The following is a 9,962-nucleotide window of genomic DNA, read 5'->3' as shown; positions in this document are numbered from 1 at the left end:
ACTCCAAATGTCAGGAGCTGACTTGGACACCATGCTTCCTTCCAACACTTAATTTTGGGCACATCCCTGAAACCAATATTGGTACAATATTTTTCCTTTAAACATCTGGTGTGCTTTATGAAAAGGGCAAGTTTGTTTTAAAGAAAGTAACCAGTGTTGATTACTATAGAGAGGTCACCACAAAAATAGATAAAAGGTAACACAGTGATATTAAGTTCTAGGCAAATAGTGCTGCTTGCTGAGGGGCCTGAACTTTAAGACAGCCTCAAGCGCAAACAGGAATTAGCCTTCTTCGTCAGACACTATCTAAAGATGATTCTAGAGTAAACATCCAGGTATTAATGAAAGACACAGACCCTGTCCTGCGCTCAGAGGCCAAGTCACATACCCAGGCCCTCTGGGGGCTTCATGATACCTGTGTATCTAAAGACCCCCTTAGGCTATGCCTGGCTCCTCATGACTCTTGATATATTTCCTGTGACTAAAGACTAGGAAGTCCCAGAGATTGGTTGGATTGAGACCTCTATCCAATGTACATCCAGGTTCTTGTCACCAGCAGTGAAAGAATTTGGACACCAAACTAAATAAGGAATTGGGAGAAAGTTTATTGCAGAGAGAATTCATGTTTCTTGAGTACGTGCATCAGCCTGAAGCCTAGAGCAGTGTAAATGTAATGGAGGGAAGATTACTCATAAGTTGAGGTGGTGGGTGATATGGGGAATTCCATAAATGAGCTGAAATTTCCCCTTTCCTGTCCTTGTATGGGGTCTTGAATGTGGTGTCAGATGCATGATGAGGATGGGCGTTTTTGCCACTTATCTTTATAACGACGCTGAAGGCAGTTAGCATTCATTGAGACTTCACCTCTCAGTCAGCCGTGTTGGGCCTTGACTGTCTGAAAGGCACCTGGCAGCTCTGGGAGCTGTCTGTGCCTCTCTAACCTTTCACAAAAGGGACAGAGATGTGGCACGTGGGGTCCAGTGCAGTCTCCTTTCAAATGGCTTCTTCCCCCTTCATCTTGCCAGGAAGGAATTGGGAGGTCCAGGGCGGAGCCCCAACGAGGTCAACCCCAGGGTACCACAGCAGCTTGGAACAAGGACTGGCTGATTATGAGCCCTGGAACATTCTGCTCTCAATAAGTTCTATCCCAGCGGGTTTTTTGGAGAGGAAATAACCAAGAGGAAAATAATCCAAGTAACCCACGTCCTGCTGGGCACCCGTGGTCCCAGAGGAGGGGCATCACTGTGTGCTGGGGGGGGGGGGGGGGTGCTCCAGAAGGTTCCGAACAGACATTTGAGCTTTTATGAGCAATCACTGTCCCCTGTCACAGCGTTGGGAGGGACCCTGAAATGTAAACTCATGCTGTGCATGTCCTTTTCTCCTGGCCTTGTGGATGTTGCCAGTGGCAGGCAATTGATCTCCAGATTAGAAAGAGAAAGGACAGGGCGAGGAGGGATCAGGCTGCTGAGGGAATGCCTCTCCAGGGCACAGGCAGAATGGTGGACAACCTCAAAGGCCTAGGTCAGAACTAGGTCTGCCTCTGGAACTTTGACAGGCATGAATGATCCCCCACCCCACCCCGCAGTGTTTTCTGAGGCGCCTGGCTCATCATCCTAGCTGCATACATAAAAATACTCCAGTTCTTCCTTTTCTGGTTTATAAAAGGGCCAAGACAACCTAGTGACAGTTGACCCATGCCTAGGAATGATGACAACTGGCAGCCAAGCTGTGGGCTGTGACATGCCCTGGAGTCTCTGCTAAATGTTTGAAGTTAAGGCTTCTAAACTATTTGAGGTAGTGCATACCTACCATCCCAACACTTGGGAGTCTGAGGCAGGAGGTTTCTGAGGTGTTTGAGGAGTTCAAAGGCAGTCTGAAGCCTAGTCTCAAAAAAGCAAAATAAATAAGTGAGTAGAGTTAATACTTGACCTTTTTTTTTTTTTTTTTTTTTTTTTTTTTTTGGTTTTGGTTGTTTTCTGACTTTTTGTTAGGTTTGTTTTGCTTTCTGAGACAGGCACCCCACAAAACTGCTTTAAAACTGAGGGTAAACTTGAATTCACAATCTTTTGGCCTCCCAGACATTGAGATTATACTGTGGCACCAGATCCAACTACAGGGCTCCACTCAAAATTTTGAACGAGAAAATAGATCTTTTGGAAGGTTGAAGGGGACCATGGTCAAAGGTGAAACCTAGCCTTGGGGATGTTTAGAGCCAGGTGTGTGGGATCACACCTTGCTGTATTTGATAAGGATCTGTGCTCAGTAAGATGATACTAGGATGGTACAGTCCTGAGGTGGCCATGCCAGAGAAGAGACTCTCGGGGTTGGAGTAGTCTTAGGAAAAACCCAGCCCAGAGTTGTCCAGACATCTGGGATGGTGACACCAGGCAATTAAGACTATGGTGTGAGGGACAGCTTCGGGTGACATGAAGGTCCTTGGTGGCAAAATTCCATAGATGGTAAAAGTATTGTCTGTCCTCAAAGTTCTAATTCCATCCTGGAGTGGTGTGAGCAGAGAGCTCTGCCTTGCCAGCCCTGGCCTCAGACACTGCATTGATATTCACAAGCCTCAGGTTTGGTTCTTCTCACAGGGCCTCATGCCAAGACACACAGCGAGCTGTCTGTGTGAACTGTCATCTTCCCATTTTCTTTCCTGGCTACTCTGCTGAGCCTTCAATGTGAACTGAGACACTCTGCTGGGAGTCTTACGACTTCAGTACAAATGCCATTGACTAGTCTGGCTGGCAGTGACAGGCAGTCGTGAGCCGCCCACTCCTGGCAACAGACACCCCACTGCCCCTGTTGTGTGTCTCCTGGAGAGAGGTGACCAGGAGACAAGCTTCAATTCCATCTTTGTTCCAGAGGCTCTGCACTGCACGAAGCAGCTGCAAAGGGCTCAGAGCTGGCACACCAGAGCTGCCCTTCCTCCCAAAGGCTGGTGACACGGTTGAGTCTTGCTCTGGGGTCGATGTGCAGATGATCTACTCAGATAGTATTTCATGAAACAGATGCCAGGCTGCTGAGATGGCAATGGAAGCTTTGGCCAGGAGAACATGTCCAAGCTTAGAGTCAGCTTCTCCCACCATGTAGCCAGAAGCCAGTACCCACCTAGGCATGTGGTACTGTGCTCTAGTACCCACCTAGGCAAATGGTCCTGTGCTCCAGTACCCACCAAGCCATATGGTCCTGTGCTCCAGTACCTACCTACCTAGGCATATGTTTCTGTGCTTAGTACCTACCTAGGCACATGGTCCTGTGCTTCGTACCTACCTAGGCATATGGTACTGTGTTCTAGTACCCACCTAGGCATATGGTACTGTGTTCTAGTACTCACCTAGGCATGTACTTTGCTTTGATGTAAGGCCTAGGGCAAGACCCAAGTTTGATACACACACAAGAAGAATTTGAGCGTTGTGTTCATGTCTGTGATCTTAGCCCTGGGAAGAGTGAGGCAGGAGGATTGCCATGAGTTCAAGGCTAGCCTGGGTCACAGTGTGAGACCCTATCTCGCCACCACCCACAATTGGCAAAGAAGCTCAGTGCTGAATGCAGATACTAGAAAGACAGGACTCACGGTGGCCACATGGAGTACCCTAAACTTCAAAGTAATGGGGAGGTCATGCCACAGTGGCACTCCATGCCATGCAGAATTGCTCCAGTCCTTGAACCTTAGAAGCCCTGCTCCAGTGGCATCTCAGTGCTGATCCACTTGTGTGGTCTTCTGCATAGCTTTCAGAGGAGCAAATGTTCTTGCCAGCTGGAGGCATTCAGAACTGTCTGAGCCTGCCCAGCTCTTGCCCTGCCTATCTAGAGGTGGGCGAGAACCCATGTGGCTGGGACCTCGAATTTAGTGAGTGATTATCTTAGCTTCCAAATGTGCATGCTGTTGACAGGTCTTGTCAGGCCTTCCTGGGCTGGCAAAGTGACTCTCTTCCCCAGCCCACCTACCTGCGCCAGCCTTGTGACAGGCAAGGTTCCAGTGCATTGGGATGCTTTTATATTAAAAACATCAACTATAAATAATACGCAAATTATCGCAATGACTTGCAGCTACTTAGTCACTTCTTCATGGGTTACCTTGTTGGGATCTGAGCAAAGTCAACAGGCAGGTCTTTGTCTTGTCTTCAGGGCTCTTGCCACTGCATTTTCCCTTCTCAGGGTAAGCCCCAGAGGTACCAGAAGATGGTGACATTCCCAGTATTCTCCCAGCCCCTTCGCTGCTGAAGACCCCTGCCTTGTATAAGAGAGAAACAGAGGTCTATACTGACCTTCAGAGGTTCCCAGGCTTTGTGAAGGGCTTCCTGGCAGTATGCACAGCTCCCTAGCTGTATGCAGAGATCTCTGACTACCCACAGCACCCCCTGGCTGTGTACAGACTCGATCAGCCATGCAAACCCAGCTTGAGATGGGTGACTGGTAATCCTGCTGGCATATGAGATTCCTTCTTCACAAGTGTGTGCTGTGCCCAAGATCCAGGGACCCTGCAGGAAGCCAGGACCAGCATGTGCCAACTTAATCTGAGCTGGAAGATGCTTCCCCAAGAGCTAGCTGTCAGAGATAACAAACATCTTTAGGAATAGTCTCAGAGGCAGCGCTGTGTGGTTGGTGCCCTGTGAGGCCGGATCTTTTCTGTGAGAGATTCGCATTTCAGTTCTTTAGCCTGAGCAGAAATGGATCTGGCTGAATGAGAGGCTGGATGTTCCAAAATGGAACAAAGAGTCTGCTCAATTTCCTGTCGAGGAGGGCTCCCACAGGGAGGAGAGTGACTCCTGCCTTTGCCAGGGCTGCAGGGCTACAGGAGCGATCCAGAGTGGAGGGTCATGGCGGAGTCTCCTCTGGGCATTCAGTATGGCCAGTGTCTACCTCGATTCTCCCTTGTCCCAGGCTTGGCACCCCCCCCCACCATGCCACCATGCCCTCACACCCTAGAAATGGCTCTCTTCAGTCGTCTGCATGCTCCTGGTAGCCCAGCTGTGTTGGAGAGCTTGTTTTAATCTGGGCACTTCAGGAGCTGGGGTTATCACCTTTACCTCTAAGCAGATCTCCATCCTTGCCCCCTAAGAACTTCATCGCCTGCCCCCCACTCCCCAGTTCTCCCAAGGCCCCCATCCCCTTTGTAAAACACTATGAACGTTACCAGTTACCGCATTCCTTTGCCTCCACCCTCCAGGTGCCCTGTACAGCAATGTCTCTGGAACTTCCTCTTACAGTCTCTGGGGCAGGTGCTGCTGCGGGAAGCCCATAGCAGTCTCTGCTATCCATGTGACTGTTTTATAACCTGGCCTACATAGACATCTGTGTCTGCCACAAGGGTCACAGGTCTTAGATCTGCCCCAAACCACACTGCAGCCCAAATATGCCCCTCTCAAGCTTGGGTGCCCCTCAGTTCTCTATCCAGCCTGCATCAATCTGTGGAGATCACTTCCTGTAGCTTCTCCAGGACTCTCTGTCTGTTCTCCACCTCCTCCACACTGACATTGCAGCCCAGTGCCTCTGCCAGACCATCCTAGCCGATCGCTGGCCTCGTCTATCTGCTCGTAGCCTTGTATCCATACAGTAGCAAACTTTCTCAGACTGACTGTGGCAGTAACTATCCTTGAGTGAAACCTCTCCCTCTCCCTTTTCCTCTTCCTCCCCCTCCTCCTTCCTTCTCTCTCTCTCTGCTAATGCTTGTACTGAGAGCTTTGTGAGAACTAAGTAAATATACCACTGAGACACACAGCCCTATAGTTTCTGAAAATTTTGTTTTGATATAGGATCTGGCTCCATTTCCCAGGCTAGCTTTGAAGCTGTTATGTAGCCCAAACTAGCCCTGAACTTATTTTTTATTTTATCTGCATTGTTGTTTACTACATGTTTAGTCATGTTGTTTACTTGCCTGTATGAGGGAGTTGGATCCCCTGGAAGAGAAGTTACAGATGTGAACTGCCATCAGGGTGCTGGGATTTGAACCCAGGTCCTCTGGAAGAGCAGCCAGTGCTCTTCACTGCTGAACAATCTCTCCAGCCCCCGGCCTTGAACTTCTGACTCAACCTCATGAATAGCTGGAAGGGCAAACCTCTGCACAGGCCCTGCTAAGGACTATACCTAAAACCCAAGATGAAGTGGCCTCTTGCTCTGTTGGTCACTGGCACACCCACCTTGTGCCTCTGCCCTGATGTCTGCACACATCTTCTTCTCAGGTTGTCCTGCTCACCTAGGCCAGGGCCACCCAGGGGCTCTCAGCCTCTCCTGATCATTCTCTGCCCCTACTCAAAGACCCGCATGTCTTTTGTACATCAGCTGCACAGAGTTGTCTACCCAGAAGCTGATGCAGACTTACCCGTGAGGCAAGAGTTACTGCTCACAATATTAACACCTTGAGTTTAATCAGTAATCACCTACGCTTGGGTGACCAACAGGAGCTTGCACCCTATAGCACTGCCTCAGCTCTCTGCAGTACCTCACTACACTCCAGTGCCTTCTCCAGGGTGCCAGGGTGCCAGTCAGATCTTCAGGAGACCCCAGATTCCTCCAAGAGGAGGAGTCTCTCTTCTAAGCCCCATTCCCAATCTGTCTCAGTCCTCAGCCGTCTGGGCCCTGAGCTTCCTCCCAGCACCAGGCTGCTGGGCCCCTGTGGCTCTCTTCCCCTCCCCCTCTGTGCATCTGCGTCAGTCTCTTCATTTCTCTCCATTTCTGCCTCCTGTTTTTATCCCAGAAAATTTAATTATTGCAATGACCTCATTATAACACGGCTTGTGGCATGTGACCTGAACATGTGGGACGTTTTCCCTGGTTCCCATACGTCGCTCTGGTCTGAGCTGTGACAGAATGCTTAGGCAGAGATGATAGGCAGGCTGTCCCCATGTAGGCTTGTACATATTTCTACATCTCTCTCTGCTCATCACCGAGCTCTCATGGAGGCCTGTGACCTTGTGTAGACACGTGGCTTGGACTAATTTCTCAATCAGTGCAGATCATACCTGCTAGAGTGCTATTAGCCTGGGGCAGAGGTTCCAGAAGGAGCTGGTGTAGGACATGTCAGCAAAGGTGGGTAGGAATCACCTCTACTGCCCTTTGGGAGAATAGCCTGGCATTGACTATTACATAGTCATATGTAATATGACTTCATAGAGTGCCCAGGTCCAGCAGCCATACATTGACTGGGGTCCACAGTGTAGACCCCTGGTTATGGTAGAAAGATATTCCGTGAAAGTCAGATACCAGCCATGACCCAGTCTCCTAGGGTAACCCACCACCATCAGACCCTTGGAGAGACAGTCAGTATTATCAGCCCCTGGGAGGGGAAGCCCCCTATCATCAGCCCCTGGGAGGGGCAACCCCACACCATCAGCTCCTGGGAGAGACAACCCCCCACCATCAGCCCCTGGGGAGGACAACCCCCATGATCATCCTCTGGGAGGAGCAACCCCCAATTATCAGCCCCTAGGAGGGGAACTTCTCTAGCCCCAGGGACCCAGTGCCTCCTACCTTCCCTCATCTCTGCCCCACTCCTTCTCTGCCAGCATCGGTTTTATCCTCCCTGTCTGTTCTCAGCCTATCTCATTCTCCATGACCAGAGCCCTTACAATGTTTCTAGAAGCTATCTCCAGGCTTGTCCCAAGCTGGCCCACCCTTGCATCCCCAAGAAGAAACTGCCTTCTTTCCCCGATCCTCAGACCTGAAGTTCCCTCCTCAGCCCTTTCCACTGAGGGTGGTGCCCCTCTGGGCAGGTGGTCCTGGGCATTAAGAGAAAGCTCCTCCATGGCCTCTGCTTCAGCTCCTGCCTCCAGGTTCCTTCCTTGAGTTCCTGCCCCTGGACTCAATGATACACTGTTACCTGAGAGTTGTAAGATGAAACAAACCCTTTCTTCCTCAGACTGGTTTCAATCATAATGCTTTATCACAACAATAGAAAAATAACTAAGACAGCATAGTACTGAAAGGGCCATGCCTCCTGGATGCCTTGGGGTTCTCCATATTGAATCTGGAAAAAGTATGACTTCCTTCCAGAACCTCAATCCATGACCTTCCAGGCATTTCTTTCTTTGAAACAAAATAGTAAAATAAAACTTACAAACACTGCATGACAGTGTAGAACATAGCATTTTGATACATGGGTAGTTCAGGAGAGGATTAAGCAAGAAGTTTCACAGATCTGTGATCACTTGTTCTGTGTGTCTGAAACACGGGGAGCCCATCTCTTAGCAGTGTGCAATTCATGCTATATTGTTACCAATAACCTGGCCACAGAAGCAGCAGGCTTAAGAACTTGCCCCATCTTTTAAATAAAACTTGTACCCTTCCAAAATCCTCAGGTATTCCACCCTCCTCTGACTCTGGAAATGACCATATTAGGACTTTGCCTTTAATAGAGTCCTCAGATAAGTGAAATCATTCAGTATTTATCACCCTGCATCTGGCTATTTCCACTTGCCTAATGTCCTCTGAGTTCATTTAAGTCACTATGCAATGGCAGGATTTCCTCCATTTGGGTTAAATACCATTCCATTGTTATATCTACCTGCCCCCAATCTTCTATTGTTGGATACCATTTCTTGGCTACTGAGAATAATGTGTCTATAAGCATGAGAGGGCAGAGATCTCTGGTGTATTGTTTTATTTCCTCCCAACACGAGCTCAGGGACCACATAGCAGTCAACTGGCTGTAGTTGTGTTTTTGTTTCTTCTGAGGAACTTCCATAAAAATTTCCATAATGACTGTAGGAATTTGTATCCAGCCACAAATATACAAGGGTTCTCTTTTGTCTGCGTCCTTGCCAACACTTGTTTTCTGTGTCTTTTCATTGTTTCCACCCTAGCAGGTGTGGGCAAGTTGCCAGTTTGGGCTTGCATTTCCTTGATGAGTCTTTTATCATTTTCCCGGCTGCCTAACAGGCTGTGTTTTCTTCTGGGAACTGTCCACAGAGGTCCTTCCCCATTCTCACTGCGGTTGTTCGTTTCACTGCTGGGGCCTTGCTAGACTAACCTCCTTGCTATGCCAGATAGCAGCTTGTCCCAGATATTTTCTCCTGAACCCAGTAGGTTATTTCTTCACTCCGTTGATAGATTCCTTTCTGATGTGGGAGCCTTTTACTGTAGTGCAGCCTCATTTCTCTCCTTTTGGTATTGTTGCTTGTACATTCAGGCTTCAGTTCCTGGGGCTTCCTTGGAAATACACTTGTGGCGCTGCAGGCTGCTGGTGGGGATATAAAACAGAACAGCTGCTGTGAAAGCAGCACGGCAGTTCCTCAAATTAAAAATAGAATTTCTGTGCCCTCTATCGATTTCACTTGGGACATATTGTAAAAAGCACTGGAGACTGCAACGCGCAAGAAGATTTGCACAATTCTATTTATAGCAACAGTGAAGAGACAAGTATTTCTCAATGGATACATAGATGAATAAGCCAATCTGCCCATGTAACAGGCCGTTACTCAGCGTTACAGAAGAGGGATCCTGACCAAACCAGAATGTGGATGAAACTTGAGGATTCTATTTTTAATTTTTTATATTCATCATTATTGTTGTGTATATGCCACAGCACATATACTGTGCTGTGTATGTGGAAATCAGAGGATAGATTTTCTTTTCTCCTTCTGCTGAGGGATCCAGGGATCAGACTCAGGCTATTAAGTTTCCCCAGAAGCCATCTTACTGGCCCTTGAGGGACCAGTCATAAGAGAACCCCTGTCAAGTGATCCCAGTCACCAGAAGTCTCTGAGTGTGGGAATTCTGTGACTTTAAGGATGATTTTGAAGAAATGAATACAGCAGACATTGTGACCATTGTAGGCCTGGCTGGTGTACATAGTTACTACTAGCCCAGGATCTGGGATAGCAGACCCAGAATGGGTTACTGACTCTGAGCGATACCCACCGTGATTCCTTCAGCGACTGTCATCTCAACACCTCACATTTATGAGCATTGTGATAATCAATAACACATGGAAAAGCTTTGTCACCACCAGGGTCAGGGCCAAG

Source organism: Apodemus sylvaticus, chromosome 5 (assembly GCF_947179515.1).
Source record: "Apodemus sylvaticus chromosome 5, mApoSyl1.1, whole genome shotgun sequence".
Lineage (NCBI taxonomy): Eukaryota > Metazoa > Chordata > Mammalia > Rodentia > Muridae > Apodemus > Apodemus sylvaticus.
This window is presented reverse-complemented; position numbering follows the sequence as displayed.